The 22,921-nt window shown below is 37.0% G+C and overlaps 1 protein-coding gene across 1 annotated transcript in view; it reads left to right on the top strand.

The window, feature by feature from the left end:
* LOC131592372 (synaptotagmin-1-like) overlaps positions 1-22,921 on the top strand; it is a 336,297-nt gene that overhangs the window by 53,022 nt on the left and 260,354 nt on the right. The gene's annotated exons all lie outside the window — the stretch shown is intronic.

Genomic DNA, 22,921 nt, shown 5'->3' with positions numbered 1-22,921 from the left:
TGGTGGAGTAGCAGTGCATTCTGAGGGGCTTTGGAAAGTGACTGGCAATAGACAGGTTTGTAAGATGGAAACTGAACCCATCAGCCAAGAACCGCTTTTACAACAGAGGACATTTCTTGTCTGTATCCTACCTTTTAAACAGAAATAATTTCTAAGAGGTATCAACTCTTAGTAAAATTCAGAGGGGTGGACATTTCACAGCCTTCTTAGGAAGTCTGCTTAGGCTTAGACATCAATTAGCTGGTCATTAGAAAGTTGGTCCTAACTGGAGGTCTAAATCTGCATGGCTGCAGTTTATATCCCTTGCTGGATCTGCTGTCTGGGTGAAGGGAGAAGACGTTTTGTCTCTCTCCTTTTTGCAGGTAATGATGTAATCTTATTACACTGAAGTCTTGCTCTTTAAACTGAGTAAATGCTCCATATCAATAATATTTTTTTGCAATTTCTTCAGGAGAGGAGTATTGTGTTTTGGGGTGGGATTTTTGCTATTGTCTGGAAACAGTGGGTAGAATTCAACTTCTATTTTGAATATCTACATTTGCAGCCATTTACTGTGATCTGGCATCTGTTTTTAGAGAAGAGAAACATTCTTTTCTAAAGCCAGTTAACCTAGAGCAGATACATGAACTAAGCTAAATGAACCATTTTCTATATTTATTCCTTTCTGACTATAAAAACAACCTGAAGTCTACATGTCAATACTGTTCACTTTTTAATTCCCACTCTTTAACACTCTTCTATCCTATTTACAAAACTCCCAAGGAGTATTTTAGCTTTTTGTTTGTTGGCTTATTTAATAGTTTCATTAAAAGAGTTATACTTCATATTGCTTTTTCAGTTTATGTAAATAGCAGAAGCAGCAAAAGCCAGCCTTTTCAACATGAATCACTGGACTGTCAGGAATTTGCTATTCATATATAGTACTCTTTGCTGAAATACAGTGCAAATACAAATTAGTATTTTAATTCATCATATCTCTGTTAAGACTCGTAACTAAAATTTAGTAACAGTGTGTACAATTTCATCTATTATTGAGCTTGACCTAGTATATAATGTTCTTTAGACTTAAAGATGTTCCCTTAACCATAATTTTTCATCTTCTAAAATATTGAAATGGTGTAAACGTTATAAATATGTAAATATTTTATTAAACTTTTATTAAATAGAGGGAAGTATTGAAGTAGAGTAACTCGTTTGCAGCTTCTTTAATAGGTGAATCACTTGACCCAATGTGCATTGTTTAAGACAGTTCAAGTGTGGGTGCTCCTGGCTCATCCCATGGCAGATGGGCTGTTTGGCTGCTACATTATTCAGCAGATGGGTGTGAGTCTCCTCGTGGATTCAAGGTCATCAGGTTTTGGGATGGGAGTAGAGGATGCAGGCTGAGGAGACTATTTCAGCTGATGTTTAGAAACTGTTGCATTTCTTGTTAATAGACTTCAGACAGCAGGTGTGAGTTTTGCTTTGCAAAGATCAGTGTGTTTCGTGGATATCTGGGTGAGATTTATGCATACATGTTACGTGAGAGAACATGCTGCTCTTTTCTTTCTGTTTCTGTATAAAAATGGGTGTTAGAACAAGAATGGCAGCAGGAGTTGATTATTACTCTGCTGGAACAATGCCAGAAACTCACTAAACTTCATGTAACTCTATAATTTATCATACTTCTTTGCCTTTTAAAGAGAGGCTTTTTAGTTCTGTGACCTTACCCTATAGGCTATTGCCTAGGCAACATTCCCCCTCAGAAATTACTGCCAAAAAATTATTTCATGTCACAAGCACATTCTTTACATAATTTTATTTATAGTCTCACTCAAATAGCATACATTTTAGATTTTATGTATATCACTCACACTGAAGGTGGCATAGTATCATTTGCATTAGGGGGCTGATTCTCTCCTTCATTATACCAGCTAGCGTAAATGGCAAAAATTGTGATTTTAGTCTCATACAGAGCCACTCAAGGCTTTCCAGTACTTAGATAGAAATGGTATTTCCTGCCTAAAGATGGAGGCCCTGTGCCCTTGTGCTGTTTGGGAGGGTGTGGAGGAAAGAGTAGAGTTCAAACACCTGATGGGAGTCCGCTTTGTCAGGGAGGTGGGAGAAGAGGGTGTCCTGCCAGCTGCTCCAGCAGCTCCACAGTCCTTCCCAGTTCATCACCTGAGGCCTCCCAGGGGAAGCAGGATAGCTTTCCAGGCACAGGAGGCATTTTCTGACTCAGGTCAGCTCTGGTTGTGTTGCTCAGGGCGTCTTGGAGCACTGCTGGGTTCTTGTAAAGGGGGCCCTACCAGTTCAGGGCACTGGGTTGTACACCTCTCTCTGCCATTCTGGCACCACCTAAAGATGCCAGAGAGGATTGTCATCTGAGACATTGGCCACTGCTAGACATGTGCACTTATCACCTTCTCACATGTAAATGCTCTAGAAATAGGTATTTAAGTACAGGTTTGCTGTACATAATGTAATGCTAAACACTGGCAATTAACTGCTTCCTATTGTGATGTGCAGGGATACAGAATTGTATAGGTGACTGATGTTTTTCTAGATACAAAATATTCCTCTTACAAAATGAGTTATTTTAATTTATTTTTCCCTGCAATCATCAGTAGCAGCAATTAGGTAGGTAGGTACATTTTTTGGAAGGTTACATAGATCATGAAGCAAGTGCATGCATTTTTATGTAAGTTTGCTTCATTAAATTCAAGAATGTGTGTGGATTCATATCCTACAGCAAATTTTTATTGTGGTTTAATTTAGCATTTCAGGCATTTCACTATTCAATATCTTGCTTTCTACATATGTACATTTAATATGTATAATTTTGATCTACTGCTATCAAATAAGCTGAATTAGTAAAAGGCAACACAGTGTTCAAATAATTTTGCTTGATGAATACTTTAAAGCCTATAGAAAATACAGTGGAAATGCTTAAATTCTCATTAAAATCTGTTTTACTCAGTGTTTTGCACAGTAATACATAGTAAAGCTCATTATTAGGTAATTTCTTGGGCAGTTTTCACAGTGGTAACATGGTTATCTATCTTTTATCTAGAGATACTTCACTGTAAAACATACTCTGTAAAAAGGAGGGGTTTTAATTAACAAATCCAGTAGTATTAATTTTAAGCCCAGTTGAAGTACTAAGCCAAAAACCAAGAGGGTATGCATTTAAATAGTATATGTCCAGTAAAAAATGCTGTTCACATGAACACTGATCTCATCTGCCACATGTAGTTTGTTTTTTTTAAATGGAGGAACAGTTCTTCCTTGGAAGCTGAATAGCTGTATCAGCGTTTCATTTCCTGAGTAATAGATGTCTGGACCAGGTTACCGCAAATTAATCTATATCGTCATAGGTCTTGGTCTGTTGGAGGGCTCTGCTGACTCTAGGGGTCTTCACAGGAGCAAAGCACAAAAATGCGGGTTTCTTCCTTGGAAATGAACAAATTGTTTTATTTGAATACCCCTAGTAATGTTACTTAAAGTATTCAAAGTTCTGTTGAAGTCTTACAGGATCTTTTAGTTTAGCATGTTCAACGGGTGCTTCCCTAAAGGGGCATCACACCAACAACTTCCATTTCGAACCTTTATTTGTATCTATGTATATTTGAGCACTTTCATCTAAACTTGATTTTCCCCCTCCCTCTTTTAAATTGAATGTCAAATAACAGGAAAATCAGATTTAATAGGTATTATTTAAAAACTGTTGAAGTGTTGCAAAATGTAATGAGATGGAATATCAGCCTTGAAGTTTCATTTTAGTTTTGCATCATCTTGGGATTTTTGTCCATTAATATGTTTCTGTAGACTTGAGGCGTAGAATGCTCTCTGTTTGTCTCTATCCTTGGTGGATATATTTAAATTAGGCATTACATCTAATTTTGTTAATTATATTTGATTTGTGCTTGTAATAGTATGAAAACTACCAAATAGTAAAACCACCTCTTCTGCAAAACAGAGTATTTTAAAAAAGAAATTTATTACTTTTTTCAAAGTACTCTCTGTGTCTGTAGATTATACTCTTTAAAAAGTAACACATATGGAAAATGCTTTGTGTTTTCATGAGGTTAATGCCTATATTAAAAAAAATGCTGATAGCAGTTTAATTGTTCATGCCATAGGGTGAGAATTATTCCAGAGGAAAAGCATTCTCCTTGGGAGGCCTCGGTGAGCATCACCACCCACCTCTGGGCAGTGCCTCGAACAGCAGTTGCTCACGGAGCTGCACGCTCGCAGCAGCGAGGGAACAGCTGCTGCCTTTGTGTGCTTTTGCAGCTCCCTTAACAAATGGCTGATTAGAAATTGAGCAAAAAATGATACTCAGCACAAAACAGGAAGGTGTCTTGTGCTTCTGAAGTGTGCATGTGACATGGTGAGAGGAAAAGGAGATGCAGTAGGAGGAAGTATTGTCTCCCTAGAGAGATTTGGCTTTTCAGTGCCATGGAAAATGAGTCTTGTTTTGTATCATGGAAAGTCAGGTGCTGCAACCCATCAGCAGCTTCTTTTTTTTTTTTCGGGGGGGGGGTAGGGAGAAGAAAAATTCAAATCAAGATGTATAACTGTGTGTCTGAGGCAGTATTTTAAAGCTGTCTGTTGTGAACTGCTATAAGTAGTAAAAATGTTCCTTAAAAATGTCTAATTCCTTCTGTCATGTGAAGATACTCTGAGGTGAACACCAGTAGCTCAACTTGGAGGTTTGCTGCAAGTTCTGGTGTAGACAATGCACATAAAATTAATTGCTGGAGAGCTGATGGTGATTGTATGGATTTTTCCTGAAGTGTTGCTCTAAGTACTCATCAGTTCCAGCTAAATTTCAAGAAAAACATGGTGGCAGAAGCCTCCATTTGGTGCTGAATGGCAGCCTATGTGAATTTACAGGCAATAGGAGAGGATGTGGTCAATGAAACAGCTGCTTTTGGTCTAGGGCTCCTCCCTGTTAAGCCACCTGGGTAGCTGATCTGCCTTTAGGCGAGGGAAAGAACAGAAGATACATCCTGGTTGAACAGAGAGGTGTCTACTACCTATAACCCTTGCTTATAAAAAGTAGGGATTGCTGTCATACATTATTGGGTCACCTCATGCCATCATCTTTTCCTTTCCATTTCTCCTGGAAATGACAGCAATACTTACTTTATCCTGGAGAGGCTGTGATGACTGCATCACCCTCTACAACTCCCTGAAAGGTATCTGTAGTCAGGTGGGGGTCGGTCTCTTTCTCCAGACAGCAGCTGCCAGAACGAGAGGACACAGTCTCACTCAAGCTGTGCCAAGTGAAATATAGGTTGGATGTTAGGAAAAAGTTTATTACAGGAAAGGTGATGAAGTATTGGAGTGGTCTGTCTGGGGAGGTGGTGGAGTCACCATCCCTGGATGTGTTTAGAAAAAGACTGGATGTGGCACTCAGTGCTATGATTTAGTTGAGGTGTTAGGGCTGGGTTGGACTCGATGATCTTGAAGGTCCCTTCCAACCTAATGATTCTGTGATCCTTTGAAAAGGATGATTTAGATTTGTTTGGATATCTTTGGTGACCTACAGGCCACAGGCCTGTAATTAGTTGAAGAGATTTTTTTCTTTGAATTATTGGCCCTTGTACTGTCATACACAGTCAGTGGGAGCCCATTTGAGTTTCAGCTACAGCTGCCTCCTGATGCTGAGTTAATAGCACTTTTTAAATACAAAATAAATTCATGGCGCCTGATGCTAGTTCAGAATTAACATTATTTTTAAAGTCCTGGTGCTGTGATTCTGACTGCTCAGGCTTATTTTCTGGCACACCAGGTATTGTAGAAAGCAGGGCAAGTGTGGAGAATGGGTTTGCGCCCCCACTCTCCGGCCACCCTCTTGTGCATGTGCGAGACCTTCCTCAAAAGCCAGACCTCGGTACAAACACAGTCCAGACTGTTTACAGTGAGAGAACACCTCAATTCAAACTGCTGTCAGAGAGCAGGTATTAATCATGCCAATATTCAGCAAGCCATGTGTGAGAGCTTTCTTGTTCCTTTGAGCTTAATATGGATAAAGCCAGTAAAGAAAGAGAAAATGGAAAAGGTGGCTTCACTGATAAGAAAACCTACCATAAACTTTGAATTAGTGACAGTGTGTACCAGATTTGCCTCTGGAGTGTTTCATTAGTATTGTGTACTTCCTCTGCTGCATGTTAGCTTTCTGCTGACATGTCACCTGAGATAACAACATCATCTATTTAAAAGACTCAGGAAAGAGACAAATTAGTTTCCTAGTGTCCTAGGGAAAATGTGAGTACTAAATGCATTCACAGTGTTTCCACACTCAGTGGAAATTGTTCTGTTTGTGATTTGCACATTTTTCTTAGTAAAATAGAAAAAGCCCCCAATTTCTTTTCTTTTCCTCAGATCATGTGACAGACTGGATGAATCTCATTCAGGAGATGAAGTAATGTTCAATAACATTATGGGACCAGCTGCTCTCTTTGTATAATTTGCTGCATGGACTGCATTTGCAGAGCCCAACAAGGTCGAAACCAATTAGCTGATTAGAAAGTGCCAGAAATAAGATAGAACACTTGAGTGACAGCAGAAGTAAATACAGTTCTCCACTCATTTTGTTTAGTAATACTGGCCTAAAGATTTATATGGAAAACACTGAGCAGTATATCGTGCCTAAAATTATATTTATTCAACACCTTTTTTTAACTTACTTAAGAGATCCTTACTTACTTACTTAACTTACTTAAGAGATGAAGTTGCAATACTAACAAGTACAAATCTTGCAGATGAAATGGCAGATTTTAATAAATGGAACAGCTGAGTATCGATCTAAGTCAATACTCAAGAGCTACATAAAAGCAGCTACATAAAAACTGAACATTTTAATAGGTTTATGGTAACAAGATAGTTGGGGTTTTTTTAAAGTATTATCTCATTTAAATGTAAATTTCGTGTTCCATTATCAAAGTGCTTTTTAATCATTCTGCATTTCTAGGGATATAGGATCAGAATCATATATTGCAAGCAAGATGGCTGGTGATGAGATGTGAACTACCTGGAAGGTAGCATTCAGAGCAAATGCTAAAAAAATAAACAGAAATTGGATTCTGGAGGGCTCCATGCTTTAAATATATGAGCTGTACTTTTCAGCTCTCAGATAAGCTCATGAAAGCTATAATTTATCAAATTCTCTCTAGGCTGGTGCAGAAAAGCCCAAGGGTAGCAAAGAAATTGGGAATGATGGTAGGCTTTGTGCGTAGGGTCTACAGAAGCGCAGCAGCACATCCCATGACACCACTTATATCTGTGGGTGCGGGACAAATTGTGTCTTGGGTAGGAGAAATGAAGCCAGCCGAGTGTAAACAGAAGCATTTATAGCTCTCCCGTCACAGGCACGGCGGTGACCTCAGCATGGCTGCCGATACGTATCCTTGAGCCCTGCTAGAGCAGAACATCTTTCATTAAACTCAAAGCACCTATCTTGGCTTGCACAGGGCTCCCTCTAGGATGGATGTCCCTGGAAGCCTGGTCCAGGTAGTTCCTACAAGTTCTGTGGTAAAGGAGAGCAAGCTATATCTTATTTAGAGCAAGTTGAGTTGAAGGCACTGAGCTATATTCTTTCATCCCTTAACATGTATAAATGCTGTGTAACATTGCTGTCAGGAAGTATTGGGAAATAACTGTAATAAGTGGCATACTAAAAGAGGTGGCACAAGTGTGAATACCTATTTGTTGTAGGGCAGTGTTGGAGACAGTATGCTTGTGTACACTGTCGCAGATAATTGTTTTCTGAATGAAGTTGTTTGTACATAGTTGTTTACTCTTTCTTTTGTGTTTGTGTAGCAACAGTTGCTATTAATGTTGCCTTTCCTTATTTACATTTTGCTAGGGTTCAAACAAGCTCTAACTATCACTACTGGTAATGGTACCATTTTTTCATCATCTATTTGGTTTTTTTTATGTAAGTGGGTTTTTATTCATTTCTTTAAAATAAACTCTAAGTAACTTACAAATAAAACAAGCAACTATTGCAATAGCAACTGAATGTAAGACATGGGCTTTTTCTGGGAACTACACAATTGACTTAAAAGAAGGATGTTTAGTAATAGTAAATTAATTTGTTTACTAGTTTTTGGACCAATTTACAGCCCTTTCAGTCAGGTGCCTGGAGCTGTGAGTGGTGCAGGCTGGTAATTGGTCCATCAATATGGCAATACCAAATGTATACAAAATGGGAAAATATACTGTAGTCATGGCACAGAGCCTGAGATGGGGACAGTTAGCCAGGATTCAGTCAACACCTGGATTATTAATTTAGCTTTGAAAATGCCTTCTCAAGATTCTCCTACAATGGCTTTCCCAGTCAGTTCTTGGCTCTTCTTTTGGTCCAATAAAAAGTCTTGAGCATGTTGTAAAAGAACTGCCATGGTCGCACTGACACTTGCTCTTTGCTCCTCAGTCATTTCTGTTCAGAAAAATGAAAAGGTTAGTGGTTTTTAAATATCTCTTCACAGGGGTCTGTGAGAACTGAACCATCTAAATTCATATATCTGGTTAGATATTTTATTTATATATTTTTCTTTATGAAAAATATATGCTTGACTGTCTTGTCAGTTCTTACCTCCTCAGGAAGAAATCACTGGTGTGAACCTGTTTTTGAAAGTGGCTGTTAGTGGAAGAGTGGTGGAGTGGCATTACAAAGTTTTTTTGTCCCCTCCATTCAAATTTCATATGCTAAGAGCATCTCTTGTATATCTGAATAGTTATGTAAAAAAGACAAAACAAAATTACCATGCCTGCAAAATTATTCTGTCTTAAATCTATTAGAAATGTAGATGCATTGAGATGAGGATAAGTTATAGATTTGCGATCTCATAAATTGAGTTCTTCGTGACTGGTGCTGGATAGTCTTTCTCCTTTGTATTTTGACTTCTGTAAGATAGAGTTGATAGTCAAGTATATGAAAATGTCACTTAACAGTGCAGTAGAAAAATGTACTTAGTAGAAATGTACTTAGTAGAAAAATGAAGTAGAAAGATCACAAATATCTCAGGGGCATGAAATAGTGAGTTCCACAAAAAAGTTAGGTAGATTGTTTTAATTAACACTTGTTTTAATTTAGTCTGTGGAAAAAGTGAATAATTCTGTAAACTGAAGATTTCTATTTTGTTATCTTCTGATTATCATGCATAGCTTCTCCTGAAACATGGTAGTTGCTGTTTAAGGAAATTCAAAAACATAAGATAGGTAGGGGTCTCCTTGGCTGCTAACTCCAGCTCCTTACTGTTTCAAGTAGCCCTTCATATTGATCCACCTTCTGTGCTTATAAAGCACACTGCAGGTACATGTACTTCTGGGGAAGGGACGGGAGCTGCATCCATTTTTTCTATTCCAGGGCTGTTAGAGGTTCTCATCAGTTTTTGTTTTGTGTATTTTTTGATTTGCAGCCTAACTTTATTCATGACCACCTTATATTTATTTATTTGTTCTTGTGCCAGCTGTGGCTCCTGCACCGAATAATTTCTCCTTCTTTTCACTATTCAGTTCACTGGTATATTTTCTCTTGACTTTCATTTCACCAGACCAGATATGCTTAAGCATTTTCAGTCTCTTTCTGTCAAAGAGATTTTCCATTTCTCTGATCGTGTTGGCACCTCTTTTCTGCACCTCTTCCAATTTAAGCTTATCATTCTTTAACATGAGTGAACAGGGTTCTATGGCAATTTAGAGATAGCAATGATTAGATTTTTCCCATATCGGTATTTCCTTCTCTCCTGAAAAATCTTGTTTGATGCAGCTTAGAGTTGCATTGTCCATAACACTAACAGCTAATACTTAAATCCTATGACTTATCCTTTTCCACCTCAGTCATTTTCAACTGATGAAATTCTACCTTATGGAAGAAATGATATTATTAGTCCTTAGGGGGATGGTCTTGCCATTTATATGCTAAATTTTTAGTTCACTGGTGTTATTCGTGTTCTCAAGGTCACACAGTTCTTTGCATACAAATATCCCAGTGCTCCTTGGTATTGATTATCTCCCCAAAAATGAATTACCAGGATAGGTCACTAATATAGTACTGACACTTTGGGTAAAGTAGTTACAAAAATAACAAGATTTCTCCCAAGACTGGTCATTCAGGAGCTCTCTTAATAGCTTCCCTCTAGCCTGAAACTTTCTAACAGTAACCACTTTCATTTCCCCTTTAGTTACTTACTGACCTAATATTTCTGATATTAATCCTAATTTTGTGTAAACTGAGTAATGATTTCCCATGTGGCATGATATGAAAAATGCTTATCTGAACTTCTGATATGTGAGGTCTCTCACATTTCCAGCGTCTGATAATCCCCAGAACCTTGAAGATAGCTACTGAATTGATACAGTGTGATTTGCCTACTCATCCTCCTTTTCCTGCATGCCTTTAAATTAAATACATTTACTCTGAAAACTTTCTTTGAAAAAATACACATTTTTGAAAAGCTTTCCAACTATCTGATGCTCTAATTACTTCCTCCTCTCTCCTACTTTGCTGCCCTATGTTATTCCACTCTCTTCTATACCTATAGGAAAAGATAATGATCCTGCTACCTGAAATATCCTCTTCCTGTTCTTTCAGACTTTGGGCTGGAAATTGTTCTTGAGCCTTTGTTCTAGTTTTATAATTAACTGATCATTTATATTTTTTATTCCTATTATACATCTTCATCCGTGCATTCAATATTTTCATCCTAATCCTAAATTCTGTGCCGTCTTCACTATATTTTGATATGTTTCTCATTTTTCTTCTTTGTATTTCATTCGTATAGGTGAAAAATATTTCACTATGTACAGACTTATTTATTCCTAATCCCAGCCCATCTGCATGCATATAGTTGTTTGCGAAGAGCAAATATTTTTGAGTAATAAAATTTCTTTGAATTAAACAGCAGAACCCTGTAGATCTCAATCCTTAATTCCATACACAAAACTTTGAAGTAACTTTTTGCTTACAAATGCGCTCCTTATACATAGCGTTAAGCAGATATTCGAAGGAACAGCATAATTTATTTGCTTGGGTTTTAGTCTAGCCTATCCTGTGCAAATAAAATTAAATACTACAGTCTTTGTTAGAAAGCACATTAAGTTCTCCTTCATGTGTTAAGTCAATCTAGTGTTTAGATTAAGTACAGTTTTGGAAGACTGAAAGGAGGACATGGAAAATGTCAGTCCAAAGATAGTTGGGAGACTGTTCCCCAGACAAGTTGAATGTGTGAGAAAAATAAGGCTGAAATGAAGCACCCTAGAATGAAAACTTTGAAGTTGGATACAAAGGAGCAGAAGTTAATGCAAAAGGAGAAAAGAGGGAAAGAAAAAAAGCCGTAAGGATGGCCATCATTAGCAGGCACAGACTGTACAGGGGAAGCAAGATCCAGGAGGGTCATGGGATTAGATATTTTACTGGGGTAGAACTGAGTTTCCTGCTATGTGAAGAAAGGTGACTGCCATTTCCCGCCAAAGCAATGTGAAAGATCAGGGGGTAAACGGAAGAGGAAAAAGATTTTGAGCCTTGCGGAGAAAGATATTCACTGGAGGCAACCACAGCTTCAGTGACACAGTGGAATTGAAGTCTAATATAAAGAAAGCAGTGTATACTAATGTACTAAATTTTTTTCACCTGAGACCATACAGTGACAATGAATGGTTCTAGATGTGTTTGGGTTAAGTGAAAGGGAAAAAGAAGTGAGAGATCAAAGTTTAATTCTTATTTACTTTTTATTTGTTTACCCAACACAAACATTAGAGTAACTTCTGCTAACTTTGTTGACCTTTGTCTGTAGGATGTCATTAATATGGGGATGTTTTTTGCCTTTTGGAAGGAATATAGTGTCTTTCAAGCTTATAAATAATTCAGATACTCCATAATGTGTTGCATAGCTTGCCAGATACTGTGCCACTAATCTGATTCAGGTTGGTGTTTCAAAAGAAACTATTTTAATTCTCATAATTCAGTATTATGAAAAGTTCCGGGTCCTTTTGTATGGATTTTGATAACAGGTGCTGTAATCATAGTGTAAAAGCCTTCAGTATATTAATTTAACAATACAGAGCAAAATTCAGAACTTCTTGCCTTAAGAGATCATGGGGTTTCTTCAGAGGTTTCCTGCCTTTTTTTTTTCTTTTTTTTTTTTTTTTTAATTATTTTCTCTTATTTTGGTGAGCAGTTTGCATGGCCAGGAAAAGGATCATGAAGGGTCATGAGTCATTTGGGTGGCTGAGAGCTGTGGTGTGTGTGACTGCATTTGCCAGATTTCTGTTGGATCGCACCTACTGCAGGAGAGCGGGATGTGTTTTACAGCAGAGGTGGCCAAGCTTTCACAAAGCTTCCCTGGCTCCTTCTTGGGGTACCTTGCTGTGTAACTTAGAATAATCCTTAGCTTGTTCAGGACTGCATGCTGTAAGGAATCCATCATGGTGATTCTTCATCCTCGTTGAAGTACCAGCTCATTCTTCCCAGAAAAAGTGTTGGAGCTGTTCTGGACATATAGCTACTAGGCAATTAACTGGGGCAAGACACTTTGATGCCTTCCTGAGAGGTAGAAAAGAGTTCAGTAAGTTTTAATGAAATTAAATTGATTGTGTGATCTTTTAGACAGTGCCAAACATCCAAAGTGAGTGAAAACTTCAAAACAGAAGCTTAACTCTTGTGCCTGTTGGATAATCTCATGGAGCTCCCAGCAGTTCCTGCTATGGGACTGCTCTGACCCCTAATCAAGAAATGTAGAGCCATCATTTGTGGTGTTTAGGATATTATAACGGCCACAGATGCCAGTGGCATAGGAGTTCAGTTTAAGACAAGTTGCAGAAGATGTATATAATGGTGAAAGGGGGTACAAGTCCCAGGAAACAGGTTTGAAAGAATACATAAAAGGTCAGTTTTGATCATAGCCAGAATTACACAGGTCATTTCTGCAGCTTTTGTGCTGAATACAGTTTGGCCAGGCTAGCAGTCAGTACTACTGACTGCTTTAATACATCCTGTTCTTTGCAGACACTATGTTTTGAAGCTCTAAATAGAGTCAGGAACCACTATTTGATGGGTTTTTTTTTTTAATTTTAGTGGACTCTGCATCATTGAGAGGACTTAGGAAATGTAAACTTTGGGGTTTTATTTTTTCCTCTAAGTTTTATTTGTAACAATAATAACTAATGAAGGCTGTGTCACAGAACCTGTTACTATAAAAGCTTATTTTCACCAGGAGAATATATTTTCCGTGAGTGATTTGTTGTTCTCATAATTTTAAGTATTTATAAATGATTCCTTTTAAGGATTAGTTAAGTTATATGGGGGGAAAACATTTCACTAGCAAATAAGTTCCCAGAGGAACAATAGCAGCAGCTGAGAAACCCTGTTATGGTAATAGAAAGGTTTATGGCTGTATGGGTCTATATGGGAGTCTTACACAAGCCTTTACTCTCATAAATCACTGAGATGTTAGATTATGCTGAAGGGATGAAGATGCTCAGCTGACTACATTTCAGCTACATTAGTAGTTGAGTCAGTGCTAAGGAATTATACAGATGTTTCTATGTTTTAAAGGAATAGAATAAAAATGCACTTTTATCTAAATGGCATGCCAGTTTAATGAGTAATATTGAGAATGGTTGTAAAGAAACAGTATGTAACAAAATAAATTCTCTTCACTCAGGTTTAACACTGTAATTAAAACACAAATGCTATTTATGGAAAAACCTGTTGTTAGAAAACAATTACAATAGCTTGTTTTATTCTGTTCTTTCATTGAAAGACGAAGAATGTTACTCAATTTTTCTGTTTTCAAGTAAAATGCTATTGAATTTTCATACATGATCATTTTGCTCTTTTTCTCCTCCTGTCTGTCTATTTCACTTTTAAGTTTTAAAGAGCTATTTTTTCCAGAAATAATTGGGTCATTTTTAATTGCTGTCAGCAATTTGTTAGTCAGAGTAAAGCTTACTGTAGTTCCAGTCATGGATTTGTGAAAGCTTCCAGTATTAACTGCTGTAAATAGCTCTTGTGGCAGCACACTGCCCTCCTCTCCAGCCCAGCTCGCTGGACATCCATGTCCTCTGCTGTTTAAATGAAGGTGGAACGTCCTGCCCTGAGATGTTACATTCTCGCTATACCAGTTTTTTTCTGAGCATGGTATTCAAAGAATACACAAAACCATGCCAGAATAGTTGGTTATTAATGGTTATTAATATATCCAAAACTACAGATGTATCTTACGTTATAAATCCTTATTTTCATGAGTTTTATATTAGAATATCCATATCAGAAGGGTTTTGTATTTTCAAATGGATACATTTCAAAGTAAGCTCTACGCAAACACAACGTTGTAATTAGATAACATGTCACTGCCGTGCATTTTGTTCATTTGTTTTTCTACTGCCTCGATAATTATTGTGGTGAGATGTTCTCCTTATTTACTGACGTTCTGTAGGATCACAGCAGTAATTCACCTGAAATGACTGTCTGCAGTCTTACAGGGTCTTACGGCTGAAGCTTTTTGAATGCTAATGTAGGTCATAATTAATCAATAGTGATTGTGCAAAACATAAAACATTTATATGATCTTCATAACTGGCACCTAAATTCTCCACAAGAGACAGCCTGAAATAGTAGCAGAGCTTGTCCTTGCATGTCTCCGTTGCAGGCTTTTCCTGTTTGATGTGCTGGCATGCTTGCCCTAAATAGTCTCTGAGGTGAGTTGTTTGGATGTGTCATTTCAACTGAATACTGCTTTGCATACTCCTATAGCACATGAAAGAATAGAATACCAAAAGAAGCTCTAAATAGCATACAGCAAAATATGAAGTATTATTCTTTTCTGCTAGTCTTACAGAAGCAGCACTTTAATCTGTGAATTAATATTACGTCTTAAAATACCATTTTGAGGAGTTAATAAAGAAGAAGCATTATGTGCTTATTGAAAGACTGGTGGTTTGCTTCCTGTGTAAAACAGTCTTAAGCTTCTTCTAATGTTAAGAACAAGCACATTCTTTTCTCAACTGTTTATGTTTTATCCTTATACCTTCATTAGGATGGATGTTTATAGCTTACATTCTTTGTTCTAAGATTTTTACTACTATGTTTCTGCATAGGCATTACAGTAGATTTTTTCAACAGAAACAGGACTTAAAATTGGCAATTTATGTAAAGTGACTGGGTACTGCATCCTGATTCTCCAATACCAATGTCAGTATATGTTTAAACTCTTTGGTTTATTGCTGTAATGTTTTTCTTCGTTTTGACTGCATATTTACACAATACCCAGCACACTAGGACTCTGATCTTAATTAAATCTCAGGACTGAGCTGAAAAAAGAGTGAATATTTATTATCTGGGAAAAAATGTGGAAGGGAAGGATCTGGGATCCAATAGATACATGTAAAATGAAGCAAACAATTCTCTTCTCGCTCTTGTCCACCCAAAAATCAACTGACCAGCAACTAGAGGAACAGTTAAAAAATTAATTTAGGTCCTTAATTCTTCAAATACACGTGGGAGACCAAGTGGTTAGCAAATTCATTAATGTTTTTTAAGTCAGCACTGACACAATACTATGTCTACAAAAAATGATCTATGCAATTAATTTGTAACTCTTCCTTAGGAATGTGTGAAAATGAAATCACATGAAGGTGAGGGAAAGCTTTGGTGTACCATAAACATTATATTGCATTATATTGTATAAAGGTAATAACCTAAAACTGTATGGATGCCAGGAGGAGCTCTGCAATTGCAAAACCCGTAGATGAAGCTGATTATGTTTCCTAAGATGCTGGCATTTTTTCCAAAAGATGGAGCTAATAAACTTTTCATACCCTCGTTTAAATTTTGCTTTATTGCTTTGAGTGATAAATTTTGATGTTTACCTTTTTTTTGGAAAATAGATTTCTGATTGGCATTATTAAGGATATTGTTAAGAAGTACTGGAGGTATAGGAGGTGACCAAAGTCAAACATGGTAAGTTTTACTGAAATGACTAATTATAATAGATGCCTGACTCCCGTGAAAGTTACTGGAAATAAGGTGCTTACTCATTTGGATGCTTTTGTAATCTCCATTAAATGCTTTTGTGCATCTTTAGACATGTAAATACCTCATCTGCTGGTCTAAATAAAGAAGTGTGTGCCCTGGCAACGTTTACAATGACAGAAGTCAGGTATGCTTTGCCTCAAATCAGTGGGCTTTGTTTGTTTTTGCCTCCATCTGAAGATACTGTAGATGTAATCAGTTTGGTTGCCAGCTGACAAAAAAAAAAAAAATTTAAGCAAGAGATTATACTTTAGGAGAACAAATAAATGTATTTTGAAGATGAGGAGACAAAAACTAAAATTACTTCCATATGATACAAAGCTGTAAGTGTGTGAAATATCTGGGTTAGTTTCATATATAACAATACCTGATTGTAAATACTTGGTCTAAAAATAGAAAATTGGAATCACACAATACACAGCTCTTCTGTTTGGCATCAGTTCCATAATACAATAGAACTTGTCATTTGTAAGCTTGTCTGGTTTTCAGTAAAATACTGAGAACAGTTTGATCTGTCCTGATACATCAAACAATACGGTGCAGGTGGTTTAAAAACAAAACAGTTAATCAAGCAAAATTTTACTTAAACTACCTTATGATTCATCAACCAGTCTGTGCACACTGTCAGTTGTGCCTTTCTGAGCAATTTTTTATAGACTATTTAAATAGCCTGGACAGCATGTGGAACTGCTGAGAATAATATTGTATTATGAATTACTTCTTCAATTTGTTTTAGTTCAGTATGGACTGACAACATGACAGTAAGTCAAGAAAACTGGTGCTTTCTTGAATGAAATGCAGTATAACATTTATTCTGGAAATTAAGTTTTGCCTCAAGTATTGTTTTTTCCATGTTAAAATATTCCAAAAGTAAACTATGAAATGGTGTGAGAAACAGAATTACTCAATCTTATTTAATCATATTTCTACTTCTTTTTACATATGTATTATCACAAACTTTAGAAGTTGCATTTCTATCAGTAAGGATCGCTACTAAGTTCTTACCTGCATGATTCCCATTCAAGCACAAACACCAACAGGCAATACCATGGAGAAGTTCCTTAGTGGACTGAATGCTAGTTGAATTTTTTAGGGAAATCAAAGAAATATTTGGCATACAAGGAAGCTGAGAGATGTCAAGTATATCAAGAATGTCAAGAACTGGACAAACTTTGACAGGCTGTAAATTAAGGGAATGGAATTAGAGAAATAAGAAAGGCCAAAAAAAGAGGGAACGGGGGATAATGCAGTTATGGACATGGGGTGTTTATAAAGTTTATTATATACTTCCTGGAGCAAAGACAGTTAAGTAATTTTTCTTGTGCTGCACTTTGGAAAGTGGAACAAGACGGAAATGAGGCTGGTAGCATCAGAGGTGACATCTGGTTTGAGGACTATGACCTCGGTAGTTGCATTTAGACTGCATGAGTAGTGCAGGGTGTCCTGGTTGCTTGTTCATCAGCGTGCCTGGAAACCAGGGTGGAAATGGTAGGAGAAAGAAAATGAGGGAAGATCACTGTGTGCAGTTAGATATCATTCTGGCTAACTTGAGACATGAACTGTGACTGAGTGTCTGTAGAGTCTGGGTCAGATGGAGCTAAATTCCTTCATCCCAGCTCATACGCCGCTGATTTAGGTTAGTGACTAAAGCAGTGGTGGTAACACACCAGGGTTTGAACTGTTGCAGAGCAGCACCTGCACAACAAAAAGGCCTTTTCTAACTTTGCCCATAGCAAGTAGGCTGGGAGCAGCTTTGCAAGAGCTTGGGAGGGAACACAGCCAGGCCAAGTGACCCAAATCGACCGAAGGGGTGCTGTGTGCCTTAGAATGTCCTGCTCAGGGATAAAAAGTGCAGGCTGGTCTTTCCAAAGGAGTTGTTGCTTGGAGGCTGTTTGAGTGCCGGGATGCTGGTGGGAGGGCCTTTGCTTCACTTGTGTATTTTTGCCCTATTTTTTTCCTTTACTTTTTAAATTGGCTTTTTCTCAACCTGTGAGTTTTTTCTTGCTTTTGTGATTCAAATTCTCTGCTCCATGCTTGGAGGTAGGGTGAATGGGCGGCTGGTGGGCACTTATGTTTTGGCCAGGGTAAACCCACCACATTATCTGAAACTTCAGTGTCCTTCTGAATCCTACTGCTCGGTAGCAGTAGGATTCAGTTGGCAGAAAGCTGCCAACTAGATATGAAGCAGTAGTGTCAGTTTATCTATAGATTAAAAAAATTTGATTGAAAAATTGAAACAAAAGAAAAAAGTAATATTAATGTATGTGTTTTACAGGAACTGATTATTCCAGTGGCCATTTGGGGGTTTTGGACATTTTTATGGCATTATGTTGCTACTTTTCTGATAAGTAAAATTATCTGTATCACTTAATATTCTGTTGGAGGTTCTCAGTAACTACTTGTTTTTATGATACATTATTTCACACCTTTTAAGCCTGATCATCTAATATTGACAAACCTCAGGAAATCTGTAGAAAACTAAGTAGACTTTTCATCTGCCTGTAACAGTGTTTTGGGAATTTTCAGTAGTATTTTTGAAGTAATTGCTTAAGACTGATTGAGCCATTGGTCATGACATTTTGCTTATCACCTGGAGACTATCTCAATGAGTAGAAACTTACTTTTGGTGCTGAAATAATCAACCAATACTAAATTTGTATCTGTTTATTTTCTTTCTATTTTGAGTCTTGAGACAAATGGTAGTATCTGTCATACTTAATGTTTTTCAGAATGTCTTGTTAAGGTGCAGACTAAAAGACTATAAAACTGTGATTCACCTACACCTTTGAAGAGGCACTACAGACTAGTTTCCTCTCCTGTTAAGTGACAGGCACTTCCTTATAGTTAAGAAAGCAGTACCTAAAAGACAAGTGAAAATTATTTAAAATGCTGTCTTTACTACAGCCAGGTTTTTCTGGAATGATGGATTGGTTATTAATACATTTATGTTCATAAATCTATATGCATATAATATGTGTGAAAGTTAACAGTAGATGAAGACTGAAAGATATGTGGGCCTGACACTCTTTTCTCTACCAAGGCAGAATTAACTGTGCTATGCATTTGTTTGTCTGAACCAATTAAAAAATCTCTTGTGTGTTGTAGTTTATGTCATTCTTGATGAAAACCTGGTTTCACTGTTGTGAGTTGGATGCAATATTCCCATGTTTTCCTGTTTCCAAAGAAGTGCAACTCTAAAATCTTGCTATCTAAGCTGTGTTGCCCAATTGGGCAGTAGGAACTCCAAGTTTAAAATACAAAGTGTTCCCACTCTTAAACGACACTTTGTTGCAATTTACCATAATTTGACTGCTTTATGTGTTCACCTATTCATGGTTTGGGTGTAGATTCTGACAAAGAAGCTTCCTGGAAAGTGGATGCTAAAGAGGTAATGATGAACTTGTCTTTCGTTCTAAATGCAAACACCAATTTTCAAGGGAGCTAATTAAAATCTTTATCTGATCCCTAGTTGCAAGAGAGCTCTGCCTGGGTGTATGTGATAAGTTCATGCTGTTAGAGATTTCTAATTTGATTGGGTTTTTTTCCCCCTGATTTTATGAGTACAACATTTTTTATTTATTTTTTTTTTAATGTTGATAAGTCTTTGCCGGGGAAATGGCAATCTTCTCTTTAAATGTTGCAGTTGGGAAACAGTGCTTGGCAAATGGATTTTGTTTTTTTTGTGTGTGTGTATGTGAGAAAAATGGCAACTCAGCTCATCAAAGCTGTTTGTAGAGGAAAATACTTCTTTCCAGCCTAATTGGCTAATGAACTATTGTCTTGAAAAGATTTGAACCTGAGGTAATGTACCAGATTTTGATAAACTGTGAGCTTCTATTACCAGAGCTTTGTGAAGATTGTTTTGTCATCTTAAAAAGGATATGCTGAGTTTTCTAGATACAGAAGGGCATACTGTACATCAGCTTGATGCTGGCAAAGAACATTCAACTCTTAATCTGGCATTGCAAGTTGTCAGCTGGTCATGTTAGTTGACTTTAATAATTGCTAGTTGAGCAAGTCCACAGATCTGGAAGACAGAACATCAAAAACTTGCCCTTTCTTTGTCAACTTGTTAATTGCATGTGTTTAAGTTAATTTCACTCCTGACATGAAAAAACCCAGCTGTTTCTTCATCAGAGAGTTCTGTATGAGATACTTTGTTTAATATCTTTCATAAATTAAAGGTTATGCTCCTAGTTTAAGCTGGAAATGGTTCTTTAGTAGCAAGTAAACCAATTGATCAGTGTGGAACTGGAGATCATGGAATTAGTGTGGTATGAGAGGTCAGAATGAGAGTTTGAGGGTAGGAGTTGGCACATATAAGGAAATGTAATCTTTTTGCTCTGTAGTGAACTATTGATTCTTACTTCTAATTGCATGCTTCAGCATTCAGCATTCATGTGGAAGAAAAATGTTTACAGTAAAGCAAGATGTCTGTCGCAGTCTGCTTTTGCTATAGTAAAAAAATTAATGATCAATGAAGTAAAAGCAGAGTGTTAGCAGTAACATCTGTACATAAATGAAGTGGAAGCAGGAGTGTCATATTTACACAGAATTTCAAATGGGATCCAATGGAGTAGGGTGCTAGTAGAAATAATCATTTTGTCTTCTTGTCACTTAAGTGCAGACCAAAGTGTGTATTTGCCTATATGTATTGTGTGCTAGTTTTGATTAGGAAGTAGAGAAATGGACCAGAATTTCCTTCACTAATTTTGTATAATTTTAATAGATAAGCAAGAATTTCAGTCCAAATTATTCTGGAAAAAGAAAATCCCCAAAAGGAAGGTCAAAAAATATCCTACTGAGGCAAGAGAGACCAGAAAACACATATAAGCTTGAATACTGACATGTGAGACAGGCACATTTTCTTTGAAAGGTGACAACTCAAAGATGTTGGCCACATGTCGCCAAGGTAATTTTTTTATAAATGTCTAGCTGTGTGCTACCATATGGACACCAAAAACAACACACAGGGAAGGAAAGAATTTGCAAATTGCAGTTACCAGATCAGACAGTTCTGTGTGTTCACATGACTCTGTACTGTAGTCACTTTGTGCTCTTGCTTTACTGGATAAAATGTATTTCCTCCCAGGTTTTAGACCATCCTGTTGGATTCTGTGTTAACACTTGTCTGCCTTGCACTTATCTATGCCATGTAAGGAAGTAAAATTGATCCAACGTTTTTATTGTTGTTATTATTGTTGTTGTTATTATTATTATTTTCTCCTTCACCATTCTGAATAACAAGAATCACTACTAATGGGATTATGGACATACCCAGTTTAAGCCATATTGTCCAAATTTTTCCAGTACAAGTAGTCTCATTTACAGTACTAAGGACTAGTGGGTGATGCAGATGTGTGATGCAGTGGTTTTGACTAATTCCTGGAATATGAAGACACACATTTCCTTGCCTTTGCTTAGGCAGAAGTACAAACAACTTCAGAGCATCTCATTGAAATGGAAGAATGGTTCCAAAAATTCAGACCAGGGATTCTCTTAGCCTTGGATCTACAGTGTTAAGCATCTTATCACCAATAAGCCATAGCAGATTTCCAGAGAACAGGAGAGTGAGAATACATAACACATCTCTAGAAAATTCCCAGCTTCCACCTGTTTTCAGCTCAAGGGATTTCCTAAACATGGTGTGATATCACCAGCTCTCAATGAATCTCTTTTCTAAACTCATGTTAAGTTTCCCCATACAGCTTTTTTAAGTCTTCTAGTTCCCCCTAATACGTTTCTGGCAGTGTCATAGATCTTTCACCTGTTGGGCAGAGAACCACTTTTTTCTGTTTGTTCTGCACTTTGTTCCTACCAGCTTCCTTTAAAGTTGCTAGTTTTTCTATGTACAATGTTATGCCAAACCTAAAATGGTACCAAGGTAGAGTTTGAGTCCTCTGTCTTGATAAAAATTATTGCAGAAGATCACAGAAACCCAGCTTTGCAATTGGACTTACTTACAAACAGCTTTACAGAAGGAGAATATCATTTTTAAAGCACTGAGAGGATAGAAATTGCCCACTGATACTTTTCCTCACAAAACTCTATTGCATATTGCAAACCTGGTCTGTATGGACAATAAAAGGCACTGAGATCAATCAATCTTTGTTTTCAGTTCTGTAGTAGGTACTCATACTTAACACAAGTTACACTAGAAAGCTACAAGGATACTGATATAAGTTGGATTTGTTGGATAGTTTGAATAATAGCCAATGTTTAGAAGATGAGGGAGATCTGATAAAAGTGATATAGGCTGTAATGATGTGGAATGACTTCTTATTTAAATCATTTATCACAGAGAAAATACTTCATATTGTTGCTTAGATTGAAGCTTAAAATTTGTGCTTTGGTGTAATTAACAATCATTTGCAGTAAAATAAAGAGATTGTCCGAATCTCTACATATGTCACCTGATAAATTTAGGTCAAGGCTGACTGAAAGATCTTGCTGGTCTAGATTGTTAAAGACGTTCGTGGTTGTTTCAGAGTGGAGATAACTTCAATATGCTTCAGAATAAAGAAAATGGTTTTTGTTTAGTACAGGAGAAAAAATACCATCAGAAGTCCCTGGGGAAAAAAAAAAAAAAGTAAATATTACTACTGTCTTCCAAAACTAAAAGAAGTTTGCAGTTCTGTGAGTTTTTGTTCTTTTTTATTTTCTTGCCTGAATAATGGTGCTCCATGGAATTATTCAGTCTCTTTCTATGTTTCTAAATTTTCTGAACTTTTAAAAGAGACCAGTGTACACAGTGGAGAGATAAATTTTTAAAAGTAACTGAAGGGATTAAAGAATGTGTGAACTTTGTACCTCAACAATTTGTGTTGGTAGTAAAAGTATTTTGCACTGCTAAATTGTGTTATGAGCACTGAATATTAGGAGCATGTAATAGTC

The sequence above is a fragment of the Poecile atricapillus genome, chromosome W (genome assembly GCF_030490865.1).
Source record: "Poecile atricapillus isolate bPoeAtr1 chromosome W, bPoeAtr1.hap1, whole genome shotgun sequence".
NCBI classification, from domain to species: Eukaryota; Metazoa; Chordata; class Aves; order Passeriformes; family Paridae; genus Poecile; species Poecile atricapillus.
This window is presented reverse-complemented; position numbering and strand designations above follow the sequence as displayed.